The sequence below is a fragment of the Rhamphochromis longiceps genome, linkage group LG20 (assembly GCF_057381845.1).
Source record: "Rhamphochromis longiceps isolate RC_006_pf linkage group LG20, R_longiceps_female_GT1.1, whole genome shotgun sequence".
NCBI lineage: Eukaryota > Metazoa > Chordata > Actinopteri > Cichliformes > Cichlidae > Rhamphochromis > Rhamphochromis longiceps.
In genome coordinates, this window is record NC_140576.1 from 34,212,069 (window position 1) to 34,225,336 (window position 13,268).

The window sequence follows — 13,268 nt, forward strand, 5'->3', positions numbered from 1 at the left end:
ACCTGTAAAGGTTGTAAATTAGATAATGGATACAATAAAAGTATGAAGACATCAGAACTCAGACGAAGATCTGGGCACAGATAAAGACATGCTCAACAGAAGAATTTTATCAGCGGCTTACTTTAACAGAAGTAGTGAGCTCTGTACTTTGACCGCTTTCACAGATTCAAGGTTTGTCTGCTGGAGAATGATGAATTATGAAGAAATTGTTGGCTCACATGAGCAGAAATACTTATGTAAACAGAAGGAAATCCTCGTGCGCACAAACTGTTATTGCAGCATGAATTCCTAACATCCGAAACTGAACTGTTCAAAGGACAAAAACTATTTCTCCTTCAGTCTATTTTTTTTTTCACAGATACCATCCCCCTCACTGTTACGGTTTTTGTTTTTACTGCCTGCCCCCATGTCTTTGTTTTACTCTCTTCCCCCTCATCTCGGTTAGTGTTTACACAGTAGCATGTGTCTTCCTTGAACTGGCTATTGTGTTTGGCTGCATCTGTACGAATGAGTTCTTCAGATGAGCAGTTTAGCACACATTCAGAAGGCTTTGTCACTGCTTACCACTCCTGTGCAATCGGTTGTTTAACTCCTGCACATTTTAGCCTTAGATGTCCTGCAGTACCTGTCCTTCATTATCCATGCTTGCACAAGGATGAAGGCCTTTGCTTTGTTCCAGAAAACAGTCAAGAGTTCGGGAATGATGAATCAGTCGAGTCTATGTTAGCGGTGGGACAGACCCAGACTGTCTCCAAATAATTATTTCCTCTTCTCTTACATTTTAAATGAGTCGCTTTATTTTTGGTTGTTCTTCCTGCCTTTGTTGCTGTTTCCCACCAACAACTTTGTCACATCAATTACATTTACCTCACATGACATCAGAGCTGGAGGTGACAACACTTGGGCACATTTCAGTGGTAAAGTTGGAAAAGAAAGGAAAAACAGGTTATGTTTCTCTCCTTGACAAGCTAGACCAATTCATGCATTGCCAGAAATACAGCACGATGCTTGTTTTTCTGCTCTTTGAAACATTGCTGCAGCACGTTCATGGATAGAACCTGGTCAAACATCTGCCACCTCCATCTTGGATTGCAAAGTTAGGGTTGGTGGAGCTGACTTCACTTTACAGAGCAGAAGTTGAACTTAAGGAAGTTGAAAATTTTGACTGGGAAATTCTGACTTCTAGAACAGAACATTATTACTCACCTAGTAAACAGCCGTGATCCTTTTTGTACCAACAGTTTCCTGCTGATACTTTGAATCTTTTTTGGCTGACCTACTGCCCGTGTCCTACTGCTTTTTATCAAATCCCTGTGGATTTTGGACTGTTTGGACTCTCGTCTGCCCCCCTTTGTCACCTTGTTAGCTATGGGGCTCTTTATCTCTGTGACCCCACACAGTTAATTTAAACTGTTATTGTGGACTTTTGTCACAAGCTTTGCCGCTTTCCTGTTGTTTAGTTAACCCCTGATTCAACATGGTACATTACAGGTTCTTATTTCAGATATTCCTTTACCAAGAAAGATTTCCACAACAATTTGAATTACCATCATAACCACTCCATGAGTGCTGATGGAATGAATAAGAAGTAAATGGTATTTAACTAAGCTGCTGCAAAGAAACAGAAACTAGAAATTAGCAGGGTAGTGAATGAATGCACATCACCAGCTTTTTCACCTCATTAGAAATCTGGTGTTTATCCTGTAGCTACAGATACAGTGTCCTGCTTATTAGAAAATCACTGTTTTGTGATACCATGTTGATTCAGGCTGCAAGTTCGGGGCTATTGTGTAGTAACCCATTTTACCACAATCTTTACCTAAACCTAAACATCGAGTTACCAAAAACAGCCAAAGTTCAGAAACACAAAGATCCCATGGGATGCAAACCAGTTTGGCAAACTTGAAACTGAAGTTTAGAGAAATCTGTCCTCTAAACTTCTAATGTGGTTTTTGTAAGCCTCTTACCTCTCTGCTGGTTGTGGCCATCAGTCGGAAAACTGGCACCAAAGGACACCTTGCTCTTAATGGGGAGATGCTGGAGGTATGTAACCCAAAAACATTTGTTTATGAGTTTGGACAGGAGTCATTCTGCAGTTCTCAGTCTGAGCCTGTGTCATAATTTGCAGACGTTTCTATCTGTCCAAACTAAAAACGCTCCCGGAGTTTTCAATCTAAAACTGATTCTTGATTTTAGGGATTGAAAAACATCAGAGTATTGGGCTTTTTAGACGACGAATGAGTGGATAGACATGACCTTAGTAAGATCTTTTAGTATTTGGGCATTTGTGTTGTGTTCATTGCTGAAGTTGTTTCCTTTGGACTGACACAGTGGTGGAGTGGTTAACACTGGTGCCTCACAGCAAGAAGGCATTTGTGTGGCATTTACATGTTCTATCCATGCCTGGAGATATTCTGGTATCCTCCCACTGTGCCAGGACGTGTAGTTTACATGTACCTTGCTTCTCACGTGTCAGCTGGTTCCAACGCCCTGCTGGTGACCCTGAATTGGATTTTTTTTTTTTGGAAGGATGATTATTTTTGTAAGCTTTTGTAGCTATTCGTTATTGCCAATGCCTTTTTTTCTTTTCCTTTTTTTGTATCATAAGTGGGTTCAATCAGCCAATCAGTCCACCTCCCACTTGCAGTATGAGCTTGTTATTTAACACAAGTCTTTCCCCAAGTACATATTTATGTTTATTTGCTTGCAGTGTATTTTTCTTTTTTCTTTTATTTAACGTTTTCATTGTGTATTTTCTTAGTTCATGATTTTTTTCTCTCAGTTCATTTGTGTTCCTTGTTTTTAGTTTAGTTCTAACCTTGTGTGATCCTTTGCTGGACCAGGCTCCTCCTCACTGGTTTGTTCACCTATACGACTGCCTCCACGTTTATGACTTAAGCTTCGGATTAAGGATTTGGATCACAGGCAGCTAGGCAAGCAGTCATAGCCATATTCATTGTACTGGACTGGACCTGATAAATACTTTACTTTAAACTCCTTCCTCTTCTCCATCTCTCACGCTTCCAAACTCAGCTTTGCCACAGTCGGACTCTTTCTCTTCCTCATTAGCAGAAGCTGAATGAATATGATGAATATTCCAATTAAGGGCTGTCATATTACGGTGCCAAAAGCATCCTCACATGCAGTCAGCTGGAAGCATTTGACAGAGGATGGTGATGGCCGCGGTAACTAAACAAATGCCCATTGTACATGAGTGACAATCTCATCTCTTCCCCAGCGCAGTGCTTTCATGAGAGCGCTGGAGAACAGAGTGTAGTAGGGGTACATACAGTTGCATTCACTGTTGCAGGGTCAGTGGGCATGTGATCTCTTTTTTCAGTGGAGGATGAGGAAGGAATGTTAATCCGATGAACTGTACATTAGCTTCACTGTGGGAATGTAAAGCAGGAGCTGCAGAGGAAAGGTACAGGTTCGATAAATAAATGAGCACTTAAAGATATGCGACAGAAACTTCCTATTTAGAAATTCCTGGATTGCAGTACTGAGCGTATCACTATCAAACATTACATCCTTTGTGCCTTTGATCTTCTTGTGATTACATTAATATCTATCAGTAATAATACAGAAAAGGAACAGAGTACATATTGCAAAGGAGTTTGCCTCCTGCTTATCTTACTGCAGCTGTAATACCTTCAAATCTGATTTGATTACTAAGCGCTGTGTCTTTGAACAACACACCCGTCATGTCCTCAGGTCATTTCAGGGGTTCTCAGTTTGGGCAACAATCGTCTGAGTGGAGAAGAATGGGAGGGAGCATGATTGCAACACATGATATTTTAATTGTGTGTGCGCAGTAAAAATATGATATTGTATAATGCATTAGAATAAAATGTCAAATGAAACACACACACACACACACACACACACACACACACACACACACACACACACACACACACACACACACACACACACACACGTCTTTTGAAATATGAAATTTTCCAAGAAGCGGTCAGTGCCAGAGGAGTGCTCAGTCAGCATTTTTTGAGGCTGCATGTGTGTCATTGTATATAATGACATTTTATCCAAACACAGAGAAGTACTATGAATATGTATATACTGTATATTTGTTAGTACCTCCTGAAACGCTAAAATGCGCCTCTACTATTTGGTTCTAGAGAGACGGCTCATACCAACAGGTTTACGCAAACTCTTCTTTTTTTCAGCAAAGAGAAATAGATATTTTATTTCAGCATCTGTAATATAATAAGGTAATGCAATACATGCATTATAATATTATGTAATTCTGTCATTTTTACCTGTGGCTTTACCTCTCATTTATTTTATTCTAAATCATAAAAATGTTCAAATATATATTAATGATAAACAGCTAATGACTGTGTGTGCATCTGTGTGTGTAGCAGCTGAAGCATATATGGCAAGCTTTTAACACTAAGTGCTGAGTATGTATTTCAGATCAGTAATTCAGGGTGTCCTACGTGCCTCTGTTGTATTGTGGCCTGTTTTGACCTGATCAGAGGCCGTGCGAGCTACCTGAGCCTGGAGTGAACAGCATGCTCTTTGGTGCCACCTGTTCATTCATACATGCTTCATGCTACTGACTTGCTGATAAACACATGCTGTGGAATAGAATAGAATAGAATAGAATAGAATAGAATAACACAGAGAAAACCCAAAAACACATATGACCCTCTATGAGCAACCGCTTTGGCAACAGTAAGAAGGAAAAACTCCCTTTTAATAAGAAGAAACCTTCGGCACAGACATCTGCCGAGACCAGTTGGAGTGAGGGGAGGAAGACAGGACAAAAACACACTGTGGAAGAGAGCCTAAGATTAATAGCATCTATTAAGTAAATACAGTCATGTATGAGCAAAGAGTCAGCAAACGCTCCTTGAATTTTTACAATCAGATTGGATTGGCTTCTAGAAGGACTTTGAGTGAAATCTAAACTCAGTTATTTGAGACCACTACAGAACATACCAAAGAGTCTCATTACATATCTTCTTTTTTTGGCTTCTTGCTTTAAGATTCACAGTAGCTGCTCATCTGCCTCCATCTCATCCTATTACTAGCATCCTCTTCTGTCACACCAACCCTTTGTATGTCCTCCATTAATACATCCACTAATCTTTGTGGTCCTTTCTTTTCCCTTCTCTCTCAGACCTCCTAACATGTCTTCCCCCTTTCCTCTCTTCCTTTGTCTTTGGTTTATGTTTCCTGAAAAATGATAATTTACTGTATTTTACTGGATTAAAGTCCCTAAAGACTCTCTATTGCAAAAATAAGTACAAGAACCAGCCTAGCAAAGACTCCAATCCAGCCCTTCTCGATAAATGAGGAGTACTTACATTTAGGGCTTTTAACTGGATTTTCATAAATTTTACAGCTTGTCCTACTGATAGACTTTCACCACAGACATTCACACTACACTAAAGCAATGAAGTAACAGAAAAACAATTAAACTGGAGAAAAGTCTCAGTTTTTTTCAGTTTTTTACTGTCTAGAACAGAAATGTATTTATTTATTTACAATGTAAACAGTAAATTAAACACATTTTCTGTGAATTCTGCTGTATGATTACAGGACAGTCTGGGCAATGAGCTGCTAGAAGCTTTTCAGTAATTTTACTTTTTATCATTTAATTGCACCACTTTTTCTAATTATGAGGGTTAAATGCGCAGTTACACTTCTTTACACTGACACAAACGACAAGTTTCACCAGTCCAGTCCAGTTAAGATCAAAGTGTGGCCCATTACGTAAAGTCAGTTTGACATTCATGCTCTATTGAATTTAAGCTAGATTTAATTTTGACTTGGGGTTGAAGCATAGGTAGATACTGGCATGTCTGAGTAATATAAATTGTACTGTTAGAGACAGCCTGCTGGATATTGCAGTGTTTCTGCTAATCAATATGGTTTTAGGATATGAGGTGATGGATATAAAAAGTATTTAGGCTGCTACTCGAGACAAAGATCTCAAGCATCTCTCAATATTTCAAACCTAAACCAAATAAAACTGTAAGTAAATAGAGGCTCAGTAGAGTGACTCCATTTGGTTTCCATTCATTTCTTCTGTAAAATTAGGCGCATAAAGCACGTAGTGTGACGTGTTAGACTTCATCTTTACAAAGCAACGTCCGTTCTCCGTTGAAGTCACATATGGTTCCCGCTAGGCCCCGCCTCATAGTCGCACGTGCACGTTTTCAGCTTCCCCTTACTGCGACTATGAGATTCTTTCACATGCGCATGCGCTACGGTTATAACGCCATCACCATCCCGTAACTCCTCTCAGTCTGAGGTCTGTGGTACCCGGAGGTGGTACCGTAGCAACGTGTCGCTGTACTCCACAACAAAAGGGACACCGGGGGCCACTCGAGCTCAACCGAGCTTCCAGCGGACGCAGCCGAAGAACCTTCCGCGGTGAGTGAGCGGGACCGAGAATCCCAACGTGGCGTGTTGAGGCAAAAGATCCGCTTTTTATAGTTTTAAATCACAATTTGGGCTCAACGGCTAAAGTTGCATTAAATTAGCTTGCTCTGCTTCTCGGTTAGCCGCCTCATGTGTGAGCCACTTTCATCCCACCTAGTTCCGCTGTCGTTGTTTAGTCCGTTTACTACGACAAGGCGCACATGATTGAAGCTAAGTGGCCTTATAGGACGCTCTGAAGCGACGTGGTTTCATTTACCGTGGCGTGATGCTGACTTGCCGCTATTTTTACATCCACATGTGAAGGCAATGTGGATGTTTAAAAAAAAAAAAAGTTTTGTGGCACAAACACGTGAAGGGCCTCACATCTCATCTGCTGGAGAGGTTTGTCGAAGCCGCATAAAAAATGAATTTTAGTAGTTTCTGTGACTTTACCAGAACAGTCATACAGAAAGTCAGTGTGATGTCAATTTTGTCATTTTCCATCTCATTGTGTTGACTGAGAGTCCTCTCCCTCGTTTCCTATTGTGGTTTTCCACGGACGTTTCACTCTTCTAGTGATTTCACCCCTTCCCCCTGGGACCTTTGGGTCCCTAGCGTGCCCCCATCCACCCACAGGTCCAGTTCACTTAATTCGGTTGGCACGTCCCCACAAAGTGTTTTTCCTGGCTTAAAATGGAGCTCTTGAAAGCTTGACTAGGCATGATTAGTCTGTATTGTTTTAAGGAAATGAGTTTTTGTTATCATGCCAGTCATTTGATAAGCAAAATGTATTTTATTACTTTGGAAAGTGAGTGAAGAGCTCAGAAAGTGAACAAAATCTCTTGACTGTTGTCTGTTTGGGGGGGAGATGCCACAATTTCCAGAGACGCCATGCCAGTGCCAAGGCTGAAACTTCTTCCACTGCCTCTTATTCGAAAATGTAAGCACCATCGTCCCACCCATGTCAGTGACTATTAAAAGTCACCGCTGCAAGAAATTCAGAAGTGAGATTCAGCCTGCATATCCTGACCACTGTGGTCGTTTCCCCATGGAAAACTACTCTTAAATTTTCTGTGTAGTGCTCGTAGGTGGTGTAAAGCCTGGATACAGATGATGTGCCATCACAGAAATGGTTTCTGAAGTCATGTTATATAGCATGGACCCAAGCTTTTTTTTTTTTTTTTTTTTTTTTTTTGCTTTTTTTTCCGCCATCCACATCTTAGTGTTTTGAAACTGGATGTGATGAGCAAGAGAGTCTGTCTGGGAACAGTACATTTGTTGGCTAACAGCCAGTGATGGACAAATCTAAACCAGTGAACATACTCTGGATAATCCTAGTTTCTAACTCTTAATGTCTTAATGTTTTATTCTGTATGACCTGAAACTTGCGACTGAGTCCATAAAATGACCAGTAAAGAGTTCAGAAGTCAGATTAAAAGGGCTCATAAAAATTCTTATGCATAACAATAGTCTTTTAGCAGTCACAAGTGTTGCTCCATGCTAGCAATTAAACAGAAGTCAGGTTTGAGAAATTGCCCTATTTTCTTCACATTTTCAACCGAAAGCTACGTCGAGCTTTTGTGGTCAATGGCTTCATCTGGCCCAGTGTAATAAGAATTGGATTATTAGTTACTAGATTTGATATTACTGGCTGATAACACTGTTTCCAAGCATCCAAATATGATAAAGTCTCTGTTTTTGGTGTCGTGTTAGTTTGTTTCTGCATTTCAAAAAGCTCAGTCCAGTTCTCAGATTACACAGAAAGCAATGATGCAACAGCTTGAAAATATGTGAGCAGAGGGGAGAAAAAGAATCAAATCATCCCTGTTGTTTAAAAAGCTCTAATGGCAACATAGAAATTGCATCTTAGGTGTGATTTCCAGTATGTTGCATCTGACTGCAGGCGAACGTGTTATCTCACTCAATGAGTTTCACATGCTGACCCTCTCAGGGTCACGGGTGAATGGAAAGATCGCATGACAGCCACACGCAAAGGGATCCCATGCAACCCTTATTGTCCCCAAACAGCCAGAACTGTTTATTAATAGGTGTGTAACCAGGGCATGTTCTCAAGCTGTGGTGCATAAAATGAGTGATTGCTGTGTCATTTTCCACTTGCGGTGACAAGGTGACCCCTACAAGGATAAACACTGCACTGGATTTATGTTTCTTTGTAGCTACTGAGTGCTGGTGGCTGTCCTCTGAACTCTGGCCTCCCTAGTGGACTGACAGTTAAACAGCTGAACATCTCCCCCTGGGTTTCAGGAAAACACAATTTGTAGCTGACAGAAGTTATTGAAACAGGTTTTTTTTTTTTTGGTTTTTTTAAGTCCCTTCTATATTTTGAAAGGAAGATGTCTTAAAGTTGAAATCTGAGTGTCTGCTCATATTTAACATTTAAACTTCCTGTAAGTACTATCCACACTAGTCAGAATGATTATTTACTGTGAATAATTGTCACAGTACTAGATTAAAATTTCTCACAGAAATATATCCACCATTGGAGGAGAAAGTGTAGATACTACATAGACTTTTCAGCTTTTTTATTTTTAATTTTTTAATTTTATTTTATTTTATTTTTAAGCACATTTACCAGGTACCTACCTGCTGTTCGTATGTTTTGTTTCAGCTGACAGGGAGAGTGGCCTTAAGAAGGTCTGTAAATGGATGTACATTCCAGGTTTATTTTGTAAACAACAGTCCCTATTTCAATGGAAATCAAGAACATGGGTACGCTTTAGGGCGGGGCTAGCAAAGTTGTTACTCTACAATTGTGCACTTTTGTTACTTCCAGTTTCAAAACACCAAGGTGTTAACATCCCATTGTGAAGGGCCTCGGCTTGAGGTTTCACAACAGGAGTTCACTAACCATATTACCATTTATACAAAGCCTACAAGCTAAAATGGCTAGTTTCAGACTGAGTGGCTGCACCAAGGCACAGTTTAAGATAAATAAGGATTACTTTGAATTGTGCAGTTATTTTTAATAGAGGCACAAGAATAAAATATGGAGCTTGAAACCAGCAGAACAGGTCCTGCTTAAACCTGTTTGCTGATTAGACTTAATAATAGTGACATACTGTTCTCCTTGTGCAACTGGAAATGAGCCCAGTAGGTACATTTGAAATCAAATTAATGTGGTTAAAAGTTCGTTGCCAAAATGCACCATGGGTGTCACAGATTCCCCTCTTCAACTATGTACGCAAGCCCACAGCTTTAACCGGACATTTCATAAGCCCAAAGTTAATCATTTGCACTAAATATTAAACTAACACTTTGCTCCAGCTGTGAGTTCTCTTATCTGTGGGGGGCCAAAAATGATACTAAATTTGACTTTGTGGACCCGGAGCTCAAATATATCTTCCCACTGAACACCTTATTAAAACAAGTTCACTTGTTCACTTTCTTTCTTGGTTGTATTCCTGTTTAAAAACACACATAGCATTTATTGGAAGATTTCCAGGTCTTCCCAGTGTGGTTTTTGTGTTACAGACCTGTTCTAGCACTCAGGTATTGCCGGTAAGGTGAGCACGTAGTCAGCAGTACTTCATTATTAAATATTTGTTGCAGGTAATCTTTATTGTTAGGACTGATCAATTCTGAGGATATGACAGCCAAATTTCAAAAACTGCAACACTCAAGTGCATCTTTGTCTTTGTGATTGTTGGCAGGTATCCAGTGTGTTAATACCAGAAGTCGTTGGTTACAGACTGCATTGTTTTGGTTGGAGAAGACACCCAGTATCTATCACCTGAATCAACCTGGGTTGGTTTAGGCGGATCTTTTGGAGCAATAGATAGTAAATGTAGTGTGGTACTCTCATTTATAGCTTTGAGCTATTTTACACTGGCACCACAGCTCTCAACCTTATAGACATTAACCAGAGCAGCAGGACGTGAGAACAGAAATCTCTTAATTTGTCAGGTTGGACTTTAAATAGTCTTGACCATGTCATCTCCCCCATAGAATAGAATAGAATGCCTTTATTGTCACTATACAGTTGTACAATGAGATACAGAGTCTGTGTAATTAGTCCATATGAAAGTTGAGCAGGTAATTGTATAGGGAATTCACACCGGATCGTCTTCCTGTTCCCTTAACCCAAGCAGCACCACATGATGGAGGGGACAAACTGTTTTCATGTGGTGAAAGGCAAGTCTGCCTGCCTGCACGTGACAAGTTCTCCACATGTTAGAAACCACAAGTTTGACAATGTCCTCAAGTGATTCTCCTGACATGGACATAGTTCATGCGTGCAAATGACTTATGTAAAGCAAGTGGGATAATATTTTAAAAAGGTGTCACAGTGACTACATAAATGCAGTGGAAAGGTCCAGTTTAGTGACTGCAGGTCAGGTGTGTCAGGTAACCTGTCAGTCACAGCAGCCACACCCGTAATTCCCTTATCCAAATGGATGAATTATTAATTCACCCCAATTAATGATAAGCGATTAAGTGATCAGATGGGAGGGAAAACATTTTCCCTCCATCTAATAATCCAAATCTGTAATTTTGGCCTTTCAGCTTGTTTGAATAAATAAAAAGTCCTGTTTAAATATTTAAAACTTGGCCTTAGAAAAAATCCATATTTTATTTTCTCCAATAAACGGGTCAGTTAAGCAGATACTCCACAACAAAGAGGAATCCTGTAATGCGAGTATCTGAATGCTATAGTAGTATTTGACACTGGTCATGGTTTGAGTACGTGCATTTACACCTGCACGAGCTTTACGTGAGCATCGCTGGACTCCAGGCTAGAACATTTGCGTGTGGCAGCTGATTGTCCTCGATCAGGCCTACGTGCATGTGTACATGCACAGGCTTTGCATGCAAGAGTATAAGGATTTATGTGTACGTGAGTTTCTGAAATGCACAATGGGGCCACATTAACAGCAGTGGGGTTTAAGTGCTAATCACTGCAAGCTGGTAAACATCACACTGCAGTTATTTTGACTAGTAATATTGTTTGGTGTAATGATCAGAAAAATGGGTTCAGTTGGTTTATATAAAAACAAGTCTTAACTGAAAAGATCATCTTGTGTCATCTAAAGTAATTTTTCTGCTGTTCCAAGATATTAAAATCCAATCGAAAGTGAGAGTTCAAAACTTACGTTGTCTTATGTTCAGTCATGGGGTTAAGGAAGTCCTGAGTCATCATGATGCTGTAAAATTGCACACTCACTCCTCCCTGGTTAACCCTCTTCTCTCTCTTCCTTCCCTTGCTTCCTGTCACCAGTTTTCAGTGAGTGGCTGCAGTATCTTGTCTTTCATTTGGGAAATTAAGTAGGCCTGGTATTTTTAATCTCAGTGCTGATAGTGTTTGTCCTGCAGTCGAACCCTCTAAAGGTTGGTCATTAATCTCAGTACAAGGGCACATTGTATAAATCCAGCCTCAGTTTGATTTATTGTCAGACTTTTGTAACCTTTCACTTGCTGTACCCACTTATTTATTCTCAGTCTGTTGGATTTCAGGTAACCCCATCCCCTCTACACTCTGAGAGAAGCGTTGTTAGTGGGGATGAATGGCCTCATTGATGGTTCCTTCAGGACCTGTCCTGCTTTACTGGCGCACACAAACACCTAACTGGGCTTCAGCACAGCTCAGTAGGACCTCAGGGGAAAAGGTAGCATTATTCCGTTCCCACTGGTGAAGCCTGTTTCACATTAACAGCAGTCCGTAAACTTCACATCTCACTTCTTTCTGTCTGGGTGACATGATATCTGATGCTGGTTTGGTCTGTGACGTATAAAACGAACGTTTCTAACCGGTGATGCACATGTAGTTGGGTTTTTGCAATACATGAAGTGAGAATTTGTTTTTGTAGCAAGCCTCTTATTCGCACACTGCACATTTGCACTTGTGCTGTAGGGCAGCAAAGGTACACAGAAGTGCAAACCAAACGTTTCAATGCCCACCTGTATTCATATCTGCAGAAACACGTCTGGAATGCCTACAAAAACAAATAAACAAAAAAAACCCAGTTTTGCTTAGGAATAAGATCCACTGGCATAACCTTCATCCATGTCATTGTCAGATAATTCTACACAATCCAACAAACAATCTTGTGTCCTCCAATTCAGGTCTAGGAATCTTTTGAAGTGGATAAAACTGGAAAAAAAGAGAAATCTCTTCTTTCTGAAGGGATTTTTGGTTTCCAGGTACCCTTAAACAAACTTGGAGCCATCATAAGATGGGTAGCTCTCACAGTAACTTCTCCAGGCAGCTTTAGGTCTTTATTTTTTACTCAAGGCCTTTGATGTGCACTACTATGTAGTAGCTTTTTCTTTTTTCTAACTGATTTTTGTGTGTAGTCCTTTTTGGTTGACAGAACATCCCACGGTACAGTGTACTTGTTTTCTGGGAATCTTTCGGTAAGAGCATGCAAGATTCACCTCGAGCAGCTTTTTTTGATTCATGTATGGGAAGCGCATCTGTAACTGGAAGGTCGCCGGTTCGATCCCCAGGCTCTCTGTCCTGGTTGTTGTGTCCTTGGGCAAGACACTTTACCCTACTGCCTACTGGGGGCCGATATGGCAGCCTCGCTTCTATCAGTCTGCCCCAGGGCAGCTGTGGCTACAACCGTAGCTGCCTCCACCAGTGTGTGAATGTGAGAGTGAATGAATAGTGGCATTGTAAAGCGCTTTGGGTGCCTTGAAAAGCGCTATATAAATCCAATCTGTTGTTATTATTATTATACTATACTATAGGGCTGCACGATTAATCGTTAGAAAATCGCTATCTCGATTCATACTTATGTGCGATCTCATTTCCAAATGACAACGATTATAAAAATAGAAAAAAAAAGACGACGATTGTACCGCATTTAGGGCTGCCACAAACGATTATTTTGATAGTTGACTAGTCACCGATTATT

The 13,268-nt window shown here is 40.4% G+C and overlaps 1 protein-coding gene across 1 annotated transcript in view; it reads left to right on the forward strand.

Moving 5' to 3' along the window:
- Positions 1-6,228: 6,228 nt before the first annotated feature.
- LOC146645777 (monocarboxylate transporter 1-like) overlaps positions 6,229-13,268 on the forward strand; it is a 31,117-nt gene continuing 24,077 nt past the window's right edge. Inside the window, exon 1 of the mRNA XM_085394465.1 lies at positions 6,229-6,405. The gene's annotated coding sequence lies outside the window, so the exon portion shown is untranslated. The remainder of the gene's footprint in view (positions 6,406-13,268) is intronic.